Here is a 23,570-nt window from a genome sequence, read left to right as displayed (position 1 = left end):
AAAGTAGGACATGTAATGCTTAATGTAAAACATATCCTAACATAGACAAGGCCCAAAAAGCTACTTTTACTCTAGCAGAGCTAGCCGTTCCTTAGGAAAGCATCAGAATAATATATTAAAATTAACGTATTCTCTCCTTAAGAAAGAGGAAAAAAGTTAATTAATGGTCTTTTTGAAATATTATTACAAGCCCAATTCATTGGTACATTTGGACTTGTAATAAATATTTTACAACAGGTACTTTAAAAAAGTCACAGTTTCCAGCCTATTTCCTCCTTTGTCCCTCTAGTCAGTCAGGCACCAGTCCCAGTGGGAGAGGAGGTGCCCAAAGAATTGTTTTTCAGTGACCACAGAGGAAAGGTTATTTATTTCCATGGCCACATTTCTAAGGTGCACACAAGAGCATTGTCCAGGGGAAGGAAGCGTCTGCTATTTGGGATTTAGATATAAAGGGGCACTGTGGAATTGTTCAGAGTGAGGCATCTGTGCCATACCCAAATGAATAAGCACTTTGACTACTCATGTAACACTATTATCCACCAAGATAGTCACAATTTAAAAGACCAATGCATTTTATAATCCTAGCACTATCAGATTCACTCCAATAAATCAGTATCCGTTGACATTGTTCACAGATACCACTGCCTTAAAAGTATGTGGAACTACAGAATACAAAATGTGTTGGTGACATTGAATGTTGATACAGAATGTGAATTTTCCAAATATTCATGTAGGAAAGTCCTTGTTTTATTAAAGACATAGAAGCTCAGATTATGCTGTCTTTCTTGCCGTTTAATTCAATAACAGTAATTTTATTTCAAACAGTAAATTGTTAAAACTGAAAAACAAAAATAGGACTACAGTAACCCGCAAGCGTAGGCAGACCTTCCGGTATAGCTTTAGACACCGACAATTTATGGGCCCTGGACTTGGTTGGTTGAAAAAGCTTTATTCGAGTTATACACTCATAAAAGCACACACATATAGGTTTATACATTTAAAACTATAAACATACTTTAACAATGAATTGCAGTTAAAAATACATAATACACACACGTAAAATATTTACCAATAATGGTTAAAATAAGCTTTCTCATAAAATGCTAAGACTAAATGCGTGTTAAAGTGCAAGATCCTCTGCTTTACGGGCCATACCCAAATTCATACAATCAGAAGGTCTTAACGTGCATATTAGAAGCATTTTTACAGTTAAAATTCATATCTCAGTCCCACTAGGTACTAACAAGGATAATTCAAGCAAGCGGAAAAGGTAAAATTCAAAGCGTTTTAGGAAGTAGAGCCCTCCTCCTTATGGACCATGCCCACCCCAGATATTTTGCCGTGCCAACTACAATAGACAATTCGGTGGAGGAACAAATAATTCTCAACCCCTCAACACCACTTAGCACACCAAGATTCCTACAAACAGGTGCCAACCAAGATTTTCTTGGATTTACATAGGCCTCACACAAAAATAAAAAATGTGCGATACTTTCGTTTGGGGCGCCACATGTCGGGCAACACGAACTACTACTAGTTCTCCAGCTAGACGTCAAGGACCTCAAGGGGAGGGAGCCTGCCCTTAACTGGAAAAATAATTTCCTGTCTAACGGAACAGTTAAAATGTCCCAATACTGTTCTAGGGCAGGCCTTATTTTAATTTCCATAAATCTACCCCCCATGGATTCTGAGGTTGCGCTCCTCCAAAGCTTCTGATCAATGTAATCCCAATATAAAGCTTTTATAGTGGTTTTACTAGGGAACACTTCCCCGAGGGGGTTTTCCCAGAGTTTGGAGAGACCAAGCTCAGCAAGGACGTCCCTAAGCATTTTTAGCCATGTAATTTTATGGAAGACATCTGATTTGACTAAAGCTGAGAACCCCTCAGCATAGTGTCTAATTTCTGGGGTTGTCCATAGCCGTCTCCAATAGAGGATAGGCCTTAGTCGGGCACGATCACTAAGCGATCTCCTTCCTAGATCCAGGCCAAGCGGTATTAGTGGAGTGCTTTGAGGGAGACTAGTTATCCCTCTCAGAAACCTGTTCTCAGATCTTTGGAGGGTGGTGAGCCTCTCAAAGCCCCAAACTTCAGCCCCATAAAGGGCTGCGCCCAAGGCTTTTGCGTCGTATACCATGAGAACCGGTTTTATAGGCCTAGTTTTGGATTTTACTTGTTCTACCCGGAGGGCTCCTGAAATCTGCTGATGTTTTAACACCGCCTTCTCAATGTGTCTCGACCAACCAAATTTACTTGATATCTCCACCCCAAGGTATGTAAAAACGTTTACTAACTCTAGTTTGATGTTGTTCAGAGATACCCTAGGATGGGATTGGCGCTTTTGCCCAAAGGCCATCAGCTTGGTTTTATTTACATTAACTTCGAGACCTCGTTCTTTACAGAACATATCAAATATGTTCAAGGCTCGCTGGAGTCCTGACGGGGTTTTGGACACGATCAAGGTATCGTCAGCGAACATCAGGATCGGAACCCTGATGCCCGCTAGCGAAGGTGCGTCTACCGTCGCATCCAACATCCTATCCACTATGCCATTAATGAACAGGGAGAACAGCAGGGGTGCCATAGCACATCCCTGCCGTACCCCCCGCTCAACTGGGAAGTTGGTGGTAGATTCCCCATTCCTCCCCCACTGGACCTTGGCAAAATTGCTCTCGTGGAGACGCATTATTAATGTGAGCAGTTCAAGTGGGACCCCTATCTTACTCAAAACCACCCACAGCTTGCTCCTAGGCACCAGATCGAAGGCAGCCCTTAGATCTACAAATGCTACATAAAGGCTGCCTTCGCCAAGGAGTACAGTCCCCCACCGTAGCATGGTGAAGCGAAAAATTTGATCAACCGTGCTGGTTGCCCGCCTAAATCCTGCCTGGTAGGGGGATAAAGCATTGTTGTCATCTACCCAGGCCATAAGTTTGTCGACCACCATCTTCCCCACCACTTTTTGCATAGTGGCCAGCAAACTTATCGGTCTATAATTTGCCGGGAGTGACCGATCGCCTTTCTTAAAGATCGGTATTATTATTGCCCCCTTCCATACATAGGGGATTTTTGCCCCTTTAGCAAGGGCATTTCCCAGCACAGTCGCATATCTTGCCCACCGAACCTTATCGTGTTTGAAAATATCTGAGGGAATTCCATCTAACCCCGGAGCTTTCCCCCCCTGCAGGGTTGAGATTACAAGTTCCGCTTCTTTAATTGAGAATAAATCTCCCTTGGAAAATACCACAGGGATTGATTCTGTGGCCATTATATCCTTATTCTCCGCATACTGGGGTTTAAAATACTCGACCCACGATGCCTCATCGACATTGTTGTCGGGGTTATTGGGGGTACCACCTCTGCCCCATTTCACAATTTTCCAGAAGAGTCTGGAATCTTTTAGACCAGAGGCCTCAAGTAGCTCCTCCCAATGCTCCTCATCCCACAGCTTCTTGGCCTTGCGAATGTTGTCATTATATTGTTTCCTAGCGGTACTAATCGAGGCCTTGTCCCTGCTTTTAATTGCTCTGCCCAACTCCAGTCTGGTTACCCTGCACTGCTTGTTAAACCACCTCGCCAATTTGATAGGTGCTTTTCTATTTACCTTAACTGACTTGATAAAATGCGGTTTTATCAAAGAGAAGAATGTGTCATGTACGTCTGTTATTAGGGAGGAGCCCGGTGTTACAGGGTCTACTATTTCCATGGCGGCGATAGCGTTATCCGCCTCCAAGTTAATGTAGTCCAAGGTGGCCAAATTGGCCAGCACGTTTGGCCATTTCACCCTTCTTGAGTCATTAGCCATAACAGGTACGGTCTCACTACCTGACACTGGGTTGGCAGGTGCGGCCCTCCACCATGAATGGGTAACACAGAGGGGGTTATGGTCGCTTTCTACTCTCCCCTTGATTTCCATGTCGCCCACGCCACACCATAACTCAAGACTACAGATGACATAGTCGATCCTACTTTTGTTATGACCGTTGTCGAATGAACAATTTCCTCCTTGGTCGCTTTTTGTCCTGCCATTAAGGGCCCTCAAACCATGTTCCAAACATAACGCATTCAACAACAAAATATCTTTTGTCCACCGCTTCACGGGTAAGAGGTTTAGGTTTGGGACGCCCCATAGGGCGTCTTCTTCTTCTCCTATTGGATGTTCAGTATTTTCTAAAGGCTCAAATGTCCTGTTCAGGTCACCAGCCACTACCACTCTATTTCCAAGTGACTGGGATTCAAGGAAGGTGGATAGAGCTTCTAGGGTGGCAGAATTCCCAACACTCATACCCCTAGCATAAATGTTATAAATATCTATCACACCACCCTTTACTACTGATAACCTCAATAGTTGTATATCCTTACAGCCTAGATCAATCATTTTTATTTTACTTTTGAATTCTGCTTGATCCAGACTGTTAGACCTCCCATAGGTCTGCCCCTAGGGCCTCTGGTTGCTGATATACAAAAATTTAAGTAACCTGGCAGGTAAATTGGGTCACAAGCCCACGTCTCTTGGAATAGGCACATTTCAAACCCGCTTACAAAATCTATCCAGTGATGTGACATCAATCTGGTACCCAACCCCGCTATATTCCATGAGAGAAACCTCCCCTGGGTATTGTCTGTACAAATCCCCCTCTCGTTAGGTACCATGGGCGGTAGATCGGTCAGCCTCACACAATCACCGTCCTCTCCTGGAACAGTATCTGTGCAATTTACCTCTATACCCTCCTTTGCGCCAATGCTTGGTGGAAGTCCGGGTTCACCCCCCAGTCCTCCGGACATGCAGTAATGCTCCCCCGCATATTAACACAATCCCTATCAATAGCCACTTCAACTATTTTACACATTACATCTTCATTATATACCAATAATACCTCTGGGATACTTCCCCTGGCCATTTTCCCTCCAGAATACATTTGTTCAGCAGATTTCTGTCAACATCCCCACCTCGTGTGCCCCTGCCCATTATAAGGGTTATATGCCTGATTATAACAATCATTTGGTCTTGAGATGGGGGCAAGAAGGGGGCCAGCCTCTGCCCAGGGACGGGGACTAGATCTCGATTGCTCCCTACTGCCCCCAGGGTACATCGCCACCGGTCTGGGATAGAAGAAAGTGAGATCCACAACACCGATCCCACCAATACTTATGTTCCAACCAGGTCCCGTAATTAACCCTACAACCCTTGGGTCTTGAAAATTAATTATAATACACTCACCCCCCTGTTTTTTTAAAGTGTTCCCTATCCAATTGACCCTTCTAACCCCGATAATCAAACCGTCCACTCCCCCTGGCAAGGGTCTATTGACCCGAAGCCAATGCATGGCCTTGTTTTTTAGCGTGTCATAAGGTTCTCTTTGGCCCTCCAGAAGGGGTGGAACGTTAGTGAGAATAGCCACATATGGGTAGGAATCAGGGGTGAGCTGTACTGGGGGTGTTCTAGTCGGCGGTTTGGTCACATGTGGCAGTGGTTGGCCGTGTTCTGGGACAGCACGGCACTGTGAGACAATGTTTTCCACTGCCACGATAGTGTTATTCCCGTCACCAACGGTATGACCATCCCTTGTGGAGCCACCTCCAGTTGCTATCTGGGAAGTTGACACCGCATTGTTTCCAGTGCCATTATTACAGCGGGTTTAGTCATTTCCTGGCAAAGTACCCAGACTTGTTTTCGAAATGGTCGGCAGAAGTGGAACGTTTTTACTAGTGGTGGCGGCTGAGTTTTTTGTACTGTCCTTTCCACCCTTAACTATAATATTATTGGGCTTAATTTTCCCAGAATTACTCTTACTTGTGGTGGACAATGGCTCAGATACGCTCTTGCTATTCAGCCCGTTATTCCGCTGCATAGAAACACCACTCGCAATCGGAGTTTGTGAGTCAACCAACACGACACCTAGGTCTCGCTCGGCTGTCTGTTGATATTTCCCATTCTCACCCATTTTATTGCCAGACTTAATTAGAGATTTTATGGAGAAAAAGTTATCTAAGCTAGCTTGTTCTAGATGGTCAAGTTGTTCTGCTAGCTTTTTAAGTCTAAGCTCAAAGGGGTTTAAAAGGGAGCACATTAATTTTTCCACCTCCAACAGAAAGTCATGGTTAGAAGATAATGGCCCAGGGGGTGCTATAATAGTGGGATCTAAACCTGGTGACACTGGTGTTGTAGGGGGCACCATTATTATGGAGTCCACACCTACTGGGACAGCTTCTCCCTCTCCCGTTGACATTGCGGCGCCATTCTTTACAGGGGCATGGCTTGGGGGTGATTTGTTACCCAGCTTCCTGTACTTTCTTGCAGGTTTTGGTAGTTGACATTTTTTAACAGTGGCTCCCCATTTCCTTTTGGGGCAGGGTTTAGATTTAATAACTTCCAATTGTACACAAACTTTTTCTAATACTTCTTGCCCATTGGGTAGTTGACTAGATACATTTAGATGCTCGGCAGGTACAGTGGTAACTACAGTGTCTGTGGAAGAAGTACCCATTAACTCATTAGATAAAGACGAACCAAGTAATATATCATGGGTAGCTGGTAGTACAATAGATGACAAAGGTGTAACCAACGAAGGGAAATTTTGACCTTGGTGTTTCTCAAGGGGGTTTTTCAAGAGCTCAATCGACAACCTACGCCCGGCTCGTCTTTCTGCCAGAGTGATCTCCCTATCAATGTCCTGAGGCAATCGTTTGAAATAAGAATCAAGAGGGCCCATGACTGCTGTCTCTACCTCACCCGTAGAAGGCAGCAGGGTAGAAATACTTGTAGAGCAAGCCATGAAGCAAAACCCCCCTGCTACCTAGGAATGGACTAGCAGGTCAAAATACAGTTAGGAAACAAATCGTTTTTATCAGTACCAGCACCGTAGATGTAAGTGGGGTGGCCCAGCCACCTTCGGCCACTGACGGCCACAGACGGTCCCGCCCTTGTCCCGGGCTTCTCCCGCGCGCTCTCCCGCGCTGCGGGAGTACTAGTGGCTTAATATGGAGTTTGCACCCAATAGGTGGAAGGGGTAGGAGGGGTCGGGGAGAGCGGCCCAGGTGTAGCTGCTCAGGGCTGGCGGGCGCTCCTGGGAAATGCAGTCCCAGAGCACACGCACTCGCTCGCAGCCCCGAGAAAGTACTTCCCACAGTTTCCCCTTCAAACGCTGTTGTCGAACACTCCTCACGCAGCGGGACCCGCGGAGTGGGTTCCGCAAGAAGTAGGCCAATGGCAGGCAATCCAAGACGGGTACAAACAAAGTCAGCAAGGCGTCCCACTCGCCGTCTCAGCGAGAGCAAATTATATAGGTACGGTGGAAGGGTAGGAGGGGTCGGGGAGAGCGGCCCAGGTGTAGCTGCTCAGGGCTGGCGGGCGCTCCTGGGAAATGCAGTCCCAGAGCACACGCACTCGCTCGCAGCCCCGAGAAAGTACTTCCCACAGTTTCCCCTTCAAACGCTGTTGTCGAACACTCCTCACGCAGCGGGACCCGCGGAGCGGGTTCCGCAAGAAGTAGGCTGATGGCAGGCAATCCAAGACGGGTACAAACAAAGTCAGCAAGGCGTCCCCATCAGTGACTTCATTGCATAACACCATTGGCATGCTACTCGAGATGCTGTTGTAGTTATGCGTGTAGGTGCTATTAATGCAGTAGGTGCAGTGGCACCGGGGCACATTGCTCCCTTGCTGTATCACTGTAATGTATGCCTGTGGTTCACTGTCAGCAACGTAAGTCTGCACAGCTGACTGCTGTGTTCTGGCAGCGTACAAAAGATGGTAATGTACTATTTCCAAATAGGGCTTGCAGGCATAGTGTCCTCTTCATAAAATCAGTATAGAAGAACATTGGGGGAGCTGCCCATCTTCCACACACCACAGGCATGTGATGTCCTACAGCAGATGGCCTAGGGACTTGGAACCACTAGCCCTAAGTCAGCACAATTCCACAGAAAACAGGTTGACGAGCAACCCAGTGTAATTGTGCTTCTTTTAAGCTATTCTCTAGAATGTTACCACAAAGGAGAATCTATCAAACAAAACCTCCCAGATACTTTAACCGCTTCAGCGCGGCGCAGATTCCTGCGCTGTGCTGAACGTTCCATTGGGCTTATGGAACCATGACGGAACGGTTCCGTCATGAGCACAGCTCAACCGACGCTCATGACGGAATCGTTCCGTCATGAGCATGGAAGGGGTTAAACACGACAAATACAAAGTGGAATACTCTGCTAACACTGGTTTAATTGATTTAAGACTGAAAATGAATGATTAAGAGCAAAGTAAAGTGCAGCAATTATGCCGTAACATTCCCATTTTTGTGCCACAACATTTGCAAATGTACGCCACAATATCCTGGGGAGTCTGTTTGCACATCTGCATGCAGGATGCTGTTTGGATGCATATCTCTTAGGTATATTTCCCACTGAATACTGGCAAGTCTTCCCTTTGTGGAGCATATTATGACACAAAACGCACATCACCGCCTGAGCACTTATTTTATTTGCCAGCTGGAAGGTAAAAAAACTTCCACACCAGTGATTCCCTCACTGGCCTTACTCCTTATGGTGCTGCAGAAGTGCTGGGGAGAACACAGACTTTATCATCTTCAGATGGTGCACCTTGAATAGGCTTGGTGGATGATTCACTTGGGGTCATATTTATGATGACAGTTGTGTCACGCTTGCACCATGCAACTTGAAAAATGAGATTTATGTAGCCACGCAAAGCCACTTTGCCTAGTCCTCAGTGGCTTCCTGAATCTCGATTAAAGCAAAGCAGCACAAATTGATGCAATGCCTTATTCTGCTCTAGGGAGGCATTCCATGGGCATTGCCATGTGTTTCCATGGTTTTTGACACATTCCCAGATTTACCAGAACTGGTAACCCTAAGAATGCGCCAAAAAGATATGCCTTCCCAGGAGAGAGGTAATGAGAAGGAATATCTTTATTTCTGCTTGTTACTTCCTCTCTATATGTGTGCTGCCTTTTGCAGCACAAATAGATAGAGGAATATGCTTATCAGGATTGTTTTTGTGCATGAACTTGCCCCTTCCTGCACAAAGACAATCCTGCATGGAACACAGGCACCCTTGCACCATAGTGTCTGTGTTGGCGCTAGGTAGCCAAAATGGCATAAGTGAAGGGAAAATGGCAGGAATGTGGCATATTCTATTAAATATGGCGCATTCCCATTTTTTCTCTGTCATGTAGTTCAGCACAGCAAGCTCTTGTGGGAATCCTACATAGGTTTACTTCTAGTTCCTAAAAAAAAGGTATGTTCACTCCGAAGGGGTAGTTTTATTTAACGTTCAGTCTCCAGGATTTCCTCACAGGTCCAAATAAGAAAGGTGTATTGAAGGTTTTAGTGAAATTTCTCTGTTTTTAGGTGTCATGGAAATTGCAGCACGGTATCTGTGACAGAGAAACATTCGTTTGATGTATTCCCAGGAATATCTCACCATCTTGCTTTGATTAGGGAGTATCACTTGGGAAATGTTTAGGCCTTTGGTGGGCATTCCATCTAACTCAGCTAAAAAGAACCATGGGATTATTATATTACCCCTACCCTGCCCGTCTATGTGATTTTTTAAACTTTTACTTAGAAAAATCTGTTCAGCCTTTTTAAAGAAATTAAGGTTCAAAATATAGGGATATCTAGATGATACTCCCATGAGACCACAAATTAAAAAAATAAAGCATTGTGTTTGGGCGGGAGGGCTTTTTTCCCTGTTGGTCTGTTCGGGCCTTTGGGATGGGTAATGGTCCTGCGGAACAGAGCAATCTGATTGGTTGAGGCAAGATGACCATAAATGCTGCATCCGCAAATTTAGGACCCTGTCCTGGGTTTTGAAAAAAACTTACATACAAAGGGGCTGGGTAGGGGTACCCAGACTCCTAGCCCTTTTCAGAGGTCCCAGAGGGGCCAAAATAATAAAAATGTTCATGTCACCATTGCCCCAGTACTCACACAGGACCCAGGACTCACCCCATGTGGTACCAGGGGATTCTCGCTGGAGTTGTGGTACAGTAGGACCATGCAATTATCAACAAGGGAAGATTGGGTGGTATCATGGTATCATGTGGTAGGTAGTGTTTCAGCTGCTGTGCCATGGGAGTAACTGGCCCTGGGATGGCGTATGGTTGGCCCTGAGACCAACCCCACACTAAGTACAGTCAAAGGCCATGCGCAGAAGGATTTGGTGACCTGCTAGGGTGGGGTGCAGGGACTGACTGAAGGCCAGGACTTGTGTCCTATCCCATGCTACGGTGTGTGTTAGAAATCAGGACCTTTTTGCAGTGTCCCCCCCCTTTTTACCCCCATTTTGATTTCTAGGTGCTGGTTTGCTCACTCTGATTGTGCCCTGGGGTCTGCTAACCAGCCCCAGGGCCTGTGTATAATTATAGTTGGCAATGAGAGACCCCTTTAGGCTCCTAATATATTAGAAGGCCAGGGGGAAACCCACTACCTATAAATCCCTAGAATATAATAAGGCAGGGAGATGTAGAGGCCCAGTAGATTTTCTGCACTTGAGTATGCACTGCTGTTTTGCATGCTGTCATTTTAAGAGCCAGCCCTGCTTTGCATGCTGCTTTTAAATTTTAATTATATGCAAATTCGTCTTTGGAATTAACGGTGCTTCCAAAGTCTTAAACTACCTTGTTTATACATATGAGTCATCCCTATGTTCTCCCCTAGGTGCCCAAGGGGTAGAGTGGTATGTAACTATAAACAGGGACATTATAGAATATGTGTTATAAACCTGCTTTTTCTCAATTGCAGTGAATGATCCCATTGGCTAACATTGTAATATTTTACTTAAGTATAAGACTTGATAGGAGCCACATAAAATATACTTCAAGGTATCAAATATTAGTTAAGATAAATCCAACAACTTGCCACTGTTAGATTTATAATACCTATGACAAAATATAACTTTCTTTTCTATGAAGCAACATCCAGCCTTTAAGCTGCTCTCTCTTGATTGGCCAGCCTCTGCCCAGTCTGCTCTAATGAGGTGTACACATATATGTTTTAAGCACTAGAAAGTGTTTATTCTTTAAATATTCATATCTCTGGGCGCCCTAAATAGGATTTTTGTTGTTTTGATGTCTATTTGTTGATAAAATATGTTCTTTTTTATAAATTGGAGTTGGATTTGTGTTGTGTGTTGTGTATTACATGTTGGTGTTTTTAAATGCTTTACACAGCTGTCTCCTAAGTTACACCTGCCAGCTCATTGCCAGCTACCAAAGGATGAGCAAGGGAATGATTTTCTAAGACCTTAACTGACCCTTTTATTGTGTTTTTAGCCTTATTACTAGTGTTAAGTCACTACTTAGCACTACTAATAATCCACTTTCCAATACAAGGTGTTCAGCGGTGAGGATACATACTTTTTAAACTTACATCATTCAGTAAATTAAGTTACGATCTTAAAAAATCCTCTAAATTGACTTAGAACAAAGTATTAGATTTTTATATTTTTGAAATTTGTACTAAACTGATTTTTATCCATATTTTTGACTTTTCTAAATGTGTTCTATTTCTGATTTGTGAAGTTGTTGTGACCCAACACTAGGGAATCCATGAGGCTAGATCTAGCCAACCTCACCAAACTCACAGTGGCTGAGCTTAAAGTTCAGTGTAGGGCTAGGGGGGTACCTGCTGTTAAAAGGACTGGAAAGGCAGTCATGGTTAGATCAATTAGGACCTGGGCAGAAATAGCTTCAGAGAGTGAAGGGGAGAGTGCCTCCTCCAACAACCACCTCCAGGAGGTGGATGATGGCAACCTGTTCTTTTTTCCAACACCAGATTCATAATTCTAGCTATTGGAGGGTGTGTAGGCCCCCCCACACAGGAACAAACACTGTCCCTAGAAGAGAGATATCTTGAGGTTCAGTTAGCGTCTATAGCTCTGGAGAAGGAGAAACTTGAATTCGAGCAGAAGTGGGCAAGGGAGGAAGCAAGACGAAATGGTGGCAGCAACAAACAGGAACATGTTGAGATGTCCATGGGTGATGGGTTTGCTTCCAGGCATCCCAAGGAATATTTCCCATGTATGTAGAGGGGGGTGAGCTAGACAATAGCTAACTGCATTTGAAAGAGACCTGGAGTTGAGAAGGGTCCACTCTAAGTATTGAGGTTCGCTCCAGTGGGAATTGATTGAGAGGGATAGGCTCCTGACCCTACAGGGGGATGAGGCAGTATCTTCCTACACATGAGAAAATGTCTAGTCAGGAAATTTGATATGACCCCAGAGCATTGTAGGGTAAAGTTCGGAAACACCCAGAAGGTAAACACACAGTCATGGGTGGACTTTGAGGACATCTCAACGAATGTACCAGGGGCTAGATAGAATGTAAAAAAGTGAGTACTTATAAGAGGTTATATAACTTAATTCTTGTCGAGCATCCCCTGACTCATTGTGTAACAGGAGAAGTTACGCCAGAATCTAGTGGATTCTAAGCCCCAGAGAGCTGGAGGAGTTAGCCGATGAGTGATTGAGAACCTGGCTTTCCAATCGGCACCAGGAGGAGACTCCAAGAAGGGGGTTAGGGTCACAGAAAACTAAAGAAGGAGGTGCTAAGCCCAGCACAGAAACTCCCTCAGTTCCCCAGAATCCTAAAAAGGAAGAGGTTGGGGGGCATGGCCAAGATGGCGACTGAGTAGGATGTGCCTGCTCATTGCTCCAACCCCTGGCCTGGGCCCTAGCCGCATAGCTGCATAGCCGCTCTCAGCGGATCCCTAAATAGCGACCCTGCTCCGAGCTTGCAAAGTCTGCTCCCTGGAAGCGGAGCAGCACCGGAGCCCTGCAGACAGCGCTCCGATCGGCACCACATGTCCCGTGGCCTATTTGGCGGTTGTGGCAGAGGGAGTGCTGAGACGGCCGCGCACCAGGTGCTGGAACCCAGCTGAACTTCCCCCCTGGACGGACTCTAGTGGTGCTGCTTGACCCCGAGGGAGAGACATTGTGACCCCGTTGTCAGCCGGAGACGCAAGGGTGCCTCCACATGGGCTCTGGTGATGGAAGAGGGGGGCAGCGTGACCAACTTCGGTGGGCGGTGAGACCATCCTTGGCAGCTGCGGGCCCTAGGGCATCGTAGAGCCAATGCATCCCTTGCCCCCCACGTGGCACTTGGAGGTGCGGATGCCGGGTGGACTTAGGGCTGGGTCCACACATGTATGTTGGTGGCATTGTGGTGGTAGAGCCAGTGGGGGTGTTTCTCCCGATTGCCCCGCAGACCCCCGAGCACCATCACAGGGAAGGGCATGTGATCCCCTAGGCGGTGGGAAACAGCAGAGCGGCCATGCTGGCCAAGCAGAGGCGCTGACTGGTGCACCCGGGGACATTGCCATAACTGCGGGCCTGAGGCCTGAGGAGGACTTTGGGGAGCATGCCTCGTGACCTCTGGTGCATGACCGGAGGAGGAGTGTAGTGGTGGTATCGCGGCGTGGTTTCGGGGAGGGGCTGAACCGGGGTACCGCATGTTGGAGCCAGCACACCACTCCATCACTTTGTAGCCTCCTGGGAACGTGGCTGGAGGAGGCGACAGCCTGGAGGGGAGATCTCCTGGTCCCTAGCGCTTTGACTTTTCTCGCTATCTCCAGCACCATTTCCCCATCACAAGTGTCTGAACGCTCGCCGCACCACAATGGTCACCAACAAATCCAGGAAGGATCGATCTGTAAAGGTCCATCTCCTTAAATCTGGGGCAGAAGGGGCCAAAGCTTCGACAGCAGAGGGGTCCCTTTGGTGGGACATCGACAGGACGATCCGGAGGGGCCGGTCACCTGCAGTGTCCTTGAATCTCTGTTTGCCGCCCTCACAAGGGAATTCCACACCATGAAGAAAGACGTAACTGCTGAGATTTGGGAGATTCGCTGCAACATTGACTTGGTGGGAGAGAGAGTAGATGAACTGGAGAGTAGACGAACTGGAGACGCAGACTGCCGTGCGAGACAAAGAAGTGGCGCAGCTTCAACAGGAAGTTTTGCATCTTCAAGACCAGCACTTGGATCTCCAGGCCCATGCGGAGGACCTGGAGAACTGTTCCCACCGGAACAACTTCTGAATCCCAGCGGTCCCTCAGGGGACAGAGGGGCAAAACATCAAGGCATTTGTAGTGGAACTGTTTCATCATATCCTGGGAGATTCCCTGGAGCAACAGATCAAACTAGACCGGAGTCCGGACGCACCGCTTGGGACCTAAGAGATCAGCGACTGCCCCCCTCCTGACATACTAACACGCGTGCACGACTTCCAGCTCAAAGAAAGCATCCGCAGGAGGCATGGGCCAAGCACCCCATAGTCTTTTGCTCCTGCAGGCCTCTCCTATTCCAAAATCTGGTGGCCTCACCCTTCCAGAACTAACTGGAGTTCCGGCCTATCACAGCGTTCCTGTGCTCCAAAGACTTCCTGGGGCCACCCATTCCGGCTCATCTTCAAAAGTGGGAGGGCAGGCTTCGCCAGGTCCCGAGAGGCCTTGTTGCTTCTTCACCTGCTGATGGTGACCGTGATACTTCGGAGAGGGAGGCCCCCAATGGACCCCACAACGGCACAGCGCAATGGCAACTAGCTGGGAAATCCCCAAATAGTCTTTGCCCAGACCCGGAGGGTATGCAAACTGCCGCAGATTGAAGCTGACACACTATGGTAACGACAGCTGTAACTCATATAGGATCCATATAGCTTTAATCGACGGGGCCCTGTGTGGGGTAAGGGCGGCGGGAGCTCCTGCTATCCATTTCACAACTTTCCATGGGGCGGGGTGCCCAGGACTTGTATGGACTTTGTATGTTGATGTTTTTTAGTTTATGTTCTTTGTTAGGGTTTTCGAGTTCACTCCTTTTTCCTCCAGCTACGAAGGGCTGATGGTAAATGCATTATATGCCTTTACATTCACAATTGCAGGCTTTGGGACAGTTGACATTAACACATCTTGGGTCCCTTCCCATGACGACTAACATTAAACATTAATATCTGTCCCTTAATGTTAAGCGTCTTAATAACCCTACCAAAAAAGGGCCATCCTGTCCTTTCCTTGAACACTCGGGGGCTCACATTTGACTGCTCCAGGAAATGCACATTCTGCCAACTGACACGCATTGATTGAGAGCCTGGACCTTCCCATATCAACTGTTTTCCTCTCGAACTACTAAGACAGCTGGGTTGCGGATACTGGTCTCTGCTAAATTCCTGGGCCAGGTGGGCAACAAACAGGCCGAGATCAAAGGCAGACTCCTGGCGCACACCTTCACCCTGTGCACACACACCCGCACAGTAGCTACGGTATGAGTTCTTAATGAAGGCCAAGAGGGGTTAATTCGGGAGGTGGTTCATGAGATGACTTGCCTCCTCATTTTACGACCTATGGGAACCTTTCCTCACTCTACTGATGTCAGAATTAATGGAGCTTACGTATCCCAAATACCTGAGGCTCCTGCGGCTCACAGACCCCCCTAACCGAGCCGCCCGAGCACTCCTGCTATCTAGTGCATCTACCCATTTTTCGACATTCCCCACTCATTGAAACATATCCAATGCATATGGGAAGGACGCGGGAGGGAGGGAGGAAGTTTCTTTTTTGTTATTTTTATCATATTTTTCTTTGAAAAAATGTAATAACTCTATTGCCAGATTGCATTCCGAGGTATACAGAGCATGTTGGCTTGCTTGTTGAACCTCTTGCCTTGAAACTCAATAAATGACATAAAAAAAAGGAGGAGGTTAGTTTCTACTCCCAATCTGATAAGTAGTACTTGGATAACAGGGTGTGTTTTGACTATCAGCAGTCAGGCCACTTCAGGTTGACCCCGTCTGTTTCAAGAAAGTGGTTAGCACTGGGATGTCCAGTGTAGCCATGGAGGACGACTCCTCAGATGATGAGGTCCTCTTAGCATTTTACTGGGCAACATGTCCAGATGGTAAGCTGGTGATCCCTGAGGGTGAGATTAGGCACTTTCACTCCATTTAGGTGAATGGGAAACCTCCCATTGGTCTGACAGACAGATGTGTCAGTTACAATGTAGTGAGTGACTGGTTGGTGTCCTGAGACATGTATGTATGCCTGCCTGCTCGTTGTCAGCTACCAAGGGTTGAGCAAGGGAATAGTTTATTGAGATCTTGACTGACTCTTTTATTGTGTTTGCAGCCTTATTATTAGTGGTAAGTCACTACTTATCATTACTAATAATCCACTTTCTAACAGTGCACAATAGGGGGTTGCAGAAAGAAACACACTGCACATGCTCTGTGAGAGAGATGGGTAAATATGATTGGAAAATCCCAGAAATTCAATGAAAAAAACAAAGGTTAAAGTGATGTTATTGTTAAGCATAGTAATAATATGTTAGCTTATGTTAAAAAAAACATGCATATTCACTGAAAACTTAATAGTTAAAGTGATGTTGTAGTTAGCTCTTGTAATTACATAAAAATTGAATTTTAAAACCCCCCAAAACCCACTGAATGTATTGTCATAACTATTAATTGCGCCCTCTACATGCACTTCTTATCACTGATGATACCTCAAATTACATAATTTATGCTCTTTTTCGTCTATCTTTCTGAAACACTAAATCTGCATATCTTACACCTCATCTTTATCTTTTTCAGCAAACTCTTTTCTTTTTTTCATTCTGTCCTGGATGTACTTCCTTGCATTTCTTTCATCATCATCAATCACCCAACACACACGCAATGCACCCACTCAAATATGCACACTGTATTTTTGTTAACTTTCGCCCTGTACAATATTTTGATGGCTCTGTGTGACTGGACATGAAAAAGGCAGAATCAGGTATCTTTATAACATGAGGGTTTATTCTATCCTCTGTTCTCCTTTATGGTATCCTCTTTTTAGTGCAGAAAACAAGTTATCGTCACTCTTCTTTTCTCTCTTCTCGCCCGTTCTCTCCATCCTCCATCTCCTTGATACCCTCGGGAAACGTAAACAGGTATGTGGAAATTAGTTATCTGTACTCTACATGAAAATCCCTCCACCAGTCACCGCTTGTGAACTGTGCGCTACATCCAGTGCATGATGTTGATAGAGCTGGGTTTTGCAAAAAGAAACATGCTCGGATTAGCACTCCTGTAATTCATACAAACAGTGTGCAGTGTAAACTAACATACAAAAACACATGAAACACGCGGGAAACTGTTTTGCGCATGCATGCACTAATGTGAACTAATGCATGAAAGAACTAAACCGCATTTACATTGTGCTTTGAAAGAAACAAGAAATATTGCATGACTAGGCCCCATTTCACATTTTTTGCATCTTGCTTTAAAAATAATAAACAATGCAGCTTTTACCTAAAGCTTTGCTAAGAATATATAAATATGGGATGGTGCAAACGTGGTGGTAAACAGTGAAAAGTGCATTTCTGTGAAATTAATAAATGCCTGTATTTTGTTCGTCATAGTGAGATGAACAGGCCTGAAAATGCTAAAGTTAGAACCTAACAGATGGGGGATGAAGAGTGCATGAACATTCTGCTGAAAAGACAGAAAAGCTGAGCACTGCAGAAGAGCAAAAATCCAAGGTTGTTCAGCTAAAAGAACATTGTTTGCTTGCCAAAAGGATGAGACTGGCCATGGGACTCAAAACTTCTTCCGCAGACGTAGCTGAGAGACATATGAGAAAAATAATGAAAAACCTACATGTAATAAATGTCTGAACGAGTTAAAGTTTATATAGATAAACACAGAGAATCCAACCAAGAATGGGAGGGGAGGGGAGTGATCAACGTGTGTTGAAGCACTCAGTGTTTTGAAAAATACCCCTCACACACCAAAAGGCCCCTTGGTGTCATGCTTCATCATCGGGGTCTTCGCACCCCTCTATCGGGATGTGGCGTGCTGCGACCTACGACTACGCGGGAGCACTAATAGTAAAGACTATGTGTGGTGTTGGTGTGTGGGGTATCTTAGGTTAAGTGAGTGGTGGGATGTGGTGAAAAAATTAAAAAATACCTGGCGCATGAGTTTGAGGAAAAATTTATTCTGAACTCTGGCTGGTATTATTAAAAGAAGTGCAAAGTGAGGTCAGGGCTGTTATATTAGGGAACAGGACCTCTGGTGTGCGTTGTCGACATGTTTCGGAGCCAAGCTCCTTCTTCAGGACGGGGGCACAACCTCCCCACCTTACTCACGTTTTTCTAAAATAAAAAAGTGTATTATACAGAAAAGTGACGAAAATATAGGCTAAGTGTGCCTACAGCGGTCTGCTACAAGTACAATGACCTGCAGAAAGACAAAAAGGAGAAAACAACATTGGTTACCCTTGTAGCGGGTAGTTCAAGCAGGTGCAGTCACCTGGAACCTCACCATTATGCTTGTTTTAAAGCCTGTGGAAGGAAAAAGACTCACAACACTCACAACATAGAACACACATGTACTGGTACTTAGAGTTATTGTTGGTCATACTTTTGAAGCTTGCTTTTTTGCCTCATGAGCATAAAGAACGTCTGGGGTGTTGCTATTTTTGCAATCTGTTGGGAAGAATGATGTAAGATTTAATAACTCATTCTTACTCACTTTGGTTTAAGGAGGATGGTCTTAATTGATCAGTCTGTGGATTACTCACGATTACAGGACACTATGGACACCGTCTACCCCCACACGCTGCTCCGCTGGTTCTGAATGGTAGACCCGTGGTCATGCTATTTATACCCTGTTTCTTAATGGGCGGAAGTATCTGTGTTTCCTAACATGGGTGTTCCGCTCCATGTTAATTGATAGATGCCCATGTTTGGAACGTCCGCTAATTTGCCAAACATCGCGCTTGTCTCACCGTCATGTAATGACATGGCATAGGCGTCTGGTGATTCTCCCCGTAGGCGTGTGGTAACTGATCACTCGCGCATGCGCACGCCAGTGATAAATGGCGCATGCGCGATTGCTATTGTCATTTCTGGCAGACACTGATTATCGCGCATGCGCTTCTTGGATTCCAGCTGTCCTTTCAGTACTGTCTGCGCTTTCAATGGGGCAATATCTTTCTTATTGAAGCTGGTTTATAAAACTTCATTGTTTTGGTCTCAAAAGTATCCCGATTGAGTAACTTCAGACATATGATTGTGGTCGCGCTATATTTATCTGCTTAGTTATAATAGTCTTCAATTTCAGAGATATTTATTAATTGAAGTTCTATTTTCTGACATACTTGAAGGACCGTTTTACCGGTCATTGGTCATTGGTCAATTGGGTCCACGGTACATCGTCATTAAGCCCAATTATATGGGTTCCAAGCCTGAAAACCCATCTCTGTTCCTTCTGGAAGAGCCCAGCTTCAGAGGGTAGTTGCTCAATAATTGTCCAGTTTAGGTCATTTACGCAGTGTCCAGCAGTAAGGTAGTGAGTTGCCATTTTCGTTGTGCTCTTTTTACAGCGTACATTGCTCTTATGTTCGTTCATTCTTGTTTTTACGGCCCTCGTTGTCATACCAACATACTCAAGGTTGCAGGGACATTTGATCAGATATACTACGTTTTTAGTATTGCAATTTGTAAATTTCCTTTGCTCCCAAGTGGTTCCATTACGGAAGAAAAGTTTTTTGCTTTTCTTGGTCAGGTGGCAGCTACTGCAGTTTCCACAGGGAAAATGGCCTTGGACGTCAACAGATGGTTGCGTAACTGTTGTTGTTGATTTTGGTCTTGTGTGTACCAATATGTCTCTTAGGTTACGCCCTCTTCGGTGAGCAAACATAGGTTTTTCAAAGTTTAGGTTGCCACAGGTTAGTATCCTCCAGTGTTTATTCACAATTTTTGATACTTCGTTGGACATGGTGTTAAAAGTTGTCACACATATAGGTCTTTTATTCTCCTTTGCTTCTGTGGTTCGGTCCTCCAGTAGGGCCTCTCTGTTGTTATTCGTAGCTCTTTTTAGTCCTTTTGCAATGATTCTCTTGGGGTACTCTCGTTGCTTTAGCTTCTCACTCAGGTCTTTCGCCTGTGATTTGAAATTGGACACATTTGTACAGTTACGTCTCAGACGTAAAAATTGTCCATATGGCAAGTTTTCACGCAAGTGCCTGGGGTGAAAGCTGTCGTATCTTAGCAGACAGTTTCTCGATGTTGGCTTGAAATGGGTGGTGGTTTTTAAGCCCCCATCTTCTGCATAAATATTTAGATCAAGGAAGACTAGTAGGTTGGATGACATGGTACTGGTGAATTTGAGGAAGGCATTTTGGTTGTTCAGCCATATTTGGAATTCCTCCGCAGATTGTCGGTCACCTTCCCAGATGACTAGGACGTCATCTATGTACCTCCTCCAGCATTTTATGTTTGCTCTGTATGGATTTCGTTCATTGAGAATTTTTGTGGTCTCTAGGTGATGTACATAGAGCCCCGCCAGGCTCGGCGCAAAGGTGCTACCCATGCTGGTCCCATGGCACTGCTGGTAGATCGTGGTCTTGTATTGAAAGAAGTTTTTTTCTAGTGCCAGTGAGATGCACTCTAGAACCAGTCCTCGTGGTGTTTGGTACTTCCATTGTGTTGAGAACAAAACTTCTTCAATGATCATGAGTGTTTCGTCATGGGGAAGGCTGGTATAAAGACTTTCGACGTCCAGGCTAATTAAGAGTTGACTGCCCGGGTCAAAGGGTATGTCCTGTAGGAGTTGTAATACCGCTTTTGTGTCTTTGAGGTAGGTGTTTGTAGATTGTACTAGAGGGCGCAGGAAAGCGTCCGCGAATTTTGACAGTGGTTCTAGAATTGAACCGATCCCTGATACTATCGGTCTTCCAGGGGGATTGGTGAGGTTTTTATGAATTTTCGGGATGCTGTAAAAATACGGAATCCGTGGTTTTTTCTGCTCTAAAAATTCGCCCTCTTTCTTGCTCAACCAATCGTGTGCTAGGCCTTCTTCAATCATCCCTCCGATTTTAATCCTCAGGTTCTCTGTTGGATCCTGTTGTAGGATCATGTAATTGCGTCTATCAGACAGTAGTCTTAAACATTCACTGTCGTAGGCCTCGGCAGTTTGTAGGACGATGGCTCCGCCTTTGTCTGCTGGCTTTATTATGATATTAGTGTCCTCAGATAGCGTTTTTAGGGCTTGTTGTTCTTCCCTTGTTGTGTTGTGAAAAATTCTAGTAGACGACACATCCAGTTTATTGACTTCTGTCATGATAGCTTTTTCATAAGCCAATAGCTCCAAGGGGACCAAGGAATCTGGTGGAGTAAAGGTAGACTTGGGTCTAAGGCCGGTATCGGTTCTCAGAACTGGTGATGGTCTTTCCATGAAGTAGGCTTGTAGTTTCAATTTGCGTATGAATTCCTGCATCTCAATGTTCATCTTAAAGATATCAGGTCTCTGTGTAGGAACAAAGCCTAAGCCTTTGTTTAACACTTGGGTTTGTAGACTCGTTAGTAGTTTTGGAGTGAGATTGACCACTAAGTCCCTCTCTGGTTGCTGGACGACGGTTGGTTGGGTAAGGATCCCGTCATGCTCCTGGTTTGTCGGGGGTTTCCTTGGTTCTGGTCCTCCCATGTGACGTTGTTTCCTTTCCGGTTCCTTCCCCGTGGCCCCGGGCGGGTGCCTAAAAAAGGCTGTGGGTCATAGAAAGCACCATCGAAATGTGACGTTGTTAAAGTTTATGTCATGAGAAGGGAAGTAGAACAATAGACTATAGTAATTCCGAATGAAATCATGATGCTGTGACAGACCACCTCCCGAATCAACCAATGAAAAGTCAAATTGTATTAAATGTTTCAACTGATATGGGACAGACATGTAGGTTTGGCAGGTTCACCCCTAAACTTTTTGCTTTTAAATATGACCTGGTGTTAGTTGTTTTAGGCTTCTGAGCACTTTAACACTGTGTCCCAGTGTAAAGTGCGTGCGTACTCTGAGTGCATGTTGTGAGATTGGCCTGCCCTCCCCTAGGAATGCATGGGGAATATGTGTGTCCATGGTAGTTCCTGATGTGAGAGGAGTGCAGGGGCGAATTTGGTATGTGCGAACTCATGAGATTAAATGCTGCGCGACGGTGTGCACAGATTTAATCTTACTAGTGTAGAAGTGCCACTTCTATAAGTTGGCATGTCTGTGCAGTGAATGTTAATTGACTGTCTGGCTTGTGATTGGCTAGAGCTGGCTGGTGTGCCTGGCTCTAGGAGTCAGGATGGGTCTACCCTGTGGTGAATGGGGAGATCTGCATGTTGATGGGAGGGAAGAGTTGCACATGGGACCTGAAAAGGGCTGGGCCTTCCCTCCACAATGCTGGCTCCGCGCCCTGTGGTGAGTCGGATGTCCCCAGCCTGTCCTGTGAATAGGGAGAGGGGCTGAGCAAAACAAAGTGCTCAAAACCAGGTGTAACTGGTTCTCCCCCTGCCCTACAGCCTTAGACAAAAGAAATGTCTGTATAAAAAGGGGCTGTGACCCCATGTTTGTTGTTCACTCTTGTTCCTGACTTGAGGCAGGCCTGCTGCTGCTGGGCGCCAGGAGGAACCGCTACTGGGGACTGCCTTCCTGCTGGAGGGCCCTATGACCTAGCCCCTGGGCCCAGCCTTTGCCCCCCTGCCCGCTGAAAGACTTCCCCTGGACTTTGCCTCTAAAGCACCTGGGGAGCGTTATATCTTTATTGCTGGGAGAAGCGCTGGACTTTGGTGCTGGGAGAGCTTTATTTTCCTCCTGGGGAGCGCTTCTGCTTTGAACTGCCGCACGGAGCTGCGATCGCGTTCCAGAGGGAGTCCCCGGCGTGGGGATCCTCCTGCCTGGGTGCTCCGATAAAGTGGGTGCCTACCCCGCATGTTTGCCTTGTTATACCCCTAGCGGGTGCCCACCCTGCCAGGGACTGCATGTAGAAGAACGGGAGCCTATCCCGTATGTCAGCCCGAAGCCGCCAAAAATTTAAAAACTAAGGGCCGCTGCTCTGCCCGTGGCGACCTGAAGTACAGGGGAGAAAACAGGAAGCGGACGTAAGCCCACCCGCGCTCCTGTACATTAAAGACGGATCGCCCGGCTCGGAGGACGGAGGCGACGCCGGCACCCGGGGCCCCCGGGAGCAAGGGAGAGCCCCGTGGTGCCCGGAATGGAGCAGAGAGTGGCTGAAAGTGCAGGCGGGACTCCGGTGGTTGACGAGAGCCCCGCGCTGCAGCACAACAGCCACCGCCGCGAGACTGTGTGGAGAGAAGCGCTTCCCTCCGCAGAAAGCCGGTGAGTAAAAGCAGGCTTGGGGGGGGTGGAGTGAGGCCGCGCACCCCACTGATGCCTCTACCCCGAGCAGCCCCGCTTTACAGAGGGCTGCTCCGACGTTTGGCCTTGTTGGTGTCTCGAGCGCCCCACTTGCCAGCGGGCTGCTCCAACAAGGAGTACACTCTTGGAAAGGGGTCCCGAGGGGCCCATGGCCATTTCCCCAGTTTGGCCCCACGAGTTACAGAGGGGCTCCCACGCTTTGCCCCTTACATCTACTGAGTCCCCATGAGGGACTTGGTACCTAAGTAATTTAGAGCCCATGCTGGCTTCAGCCTGTTGGTTTCAGAGGCTAGAGGGCTCCAACGATTGGACGCAGTGTGTTCTGAGGGCCCCTGAGAGCCATTGCTCATTTCTACAGCTGCCCAGCAATTAGTGGGCAGCTGCAACGTT

Source organism: Lissotriton helveticus, chromosome 12, assembly GCF_964261635.1.
Source record: "Lissotriton helveticus chromosome 12, aLisHel1.1, whole genome shotgun sequence".
Taxonomy (NCBI): domain Eukaryota; kingdom Metazoa; phylum Chordata; class Amphibia; order Caudata; family Salamandridae; genus Lissotriton; species Lissotriton helveticus.
This window is presented reverse-complemented; position numbering follows the sequence as displayed.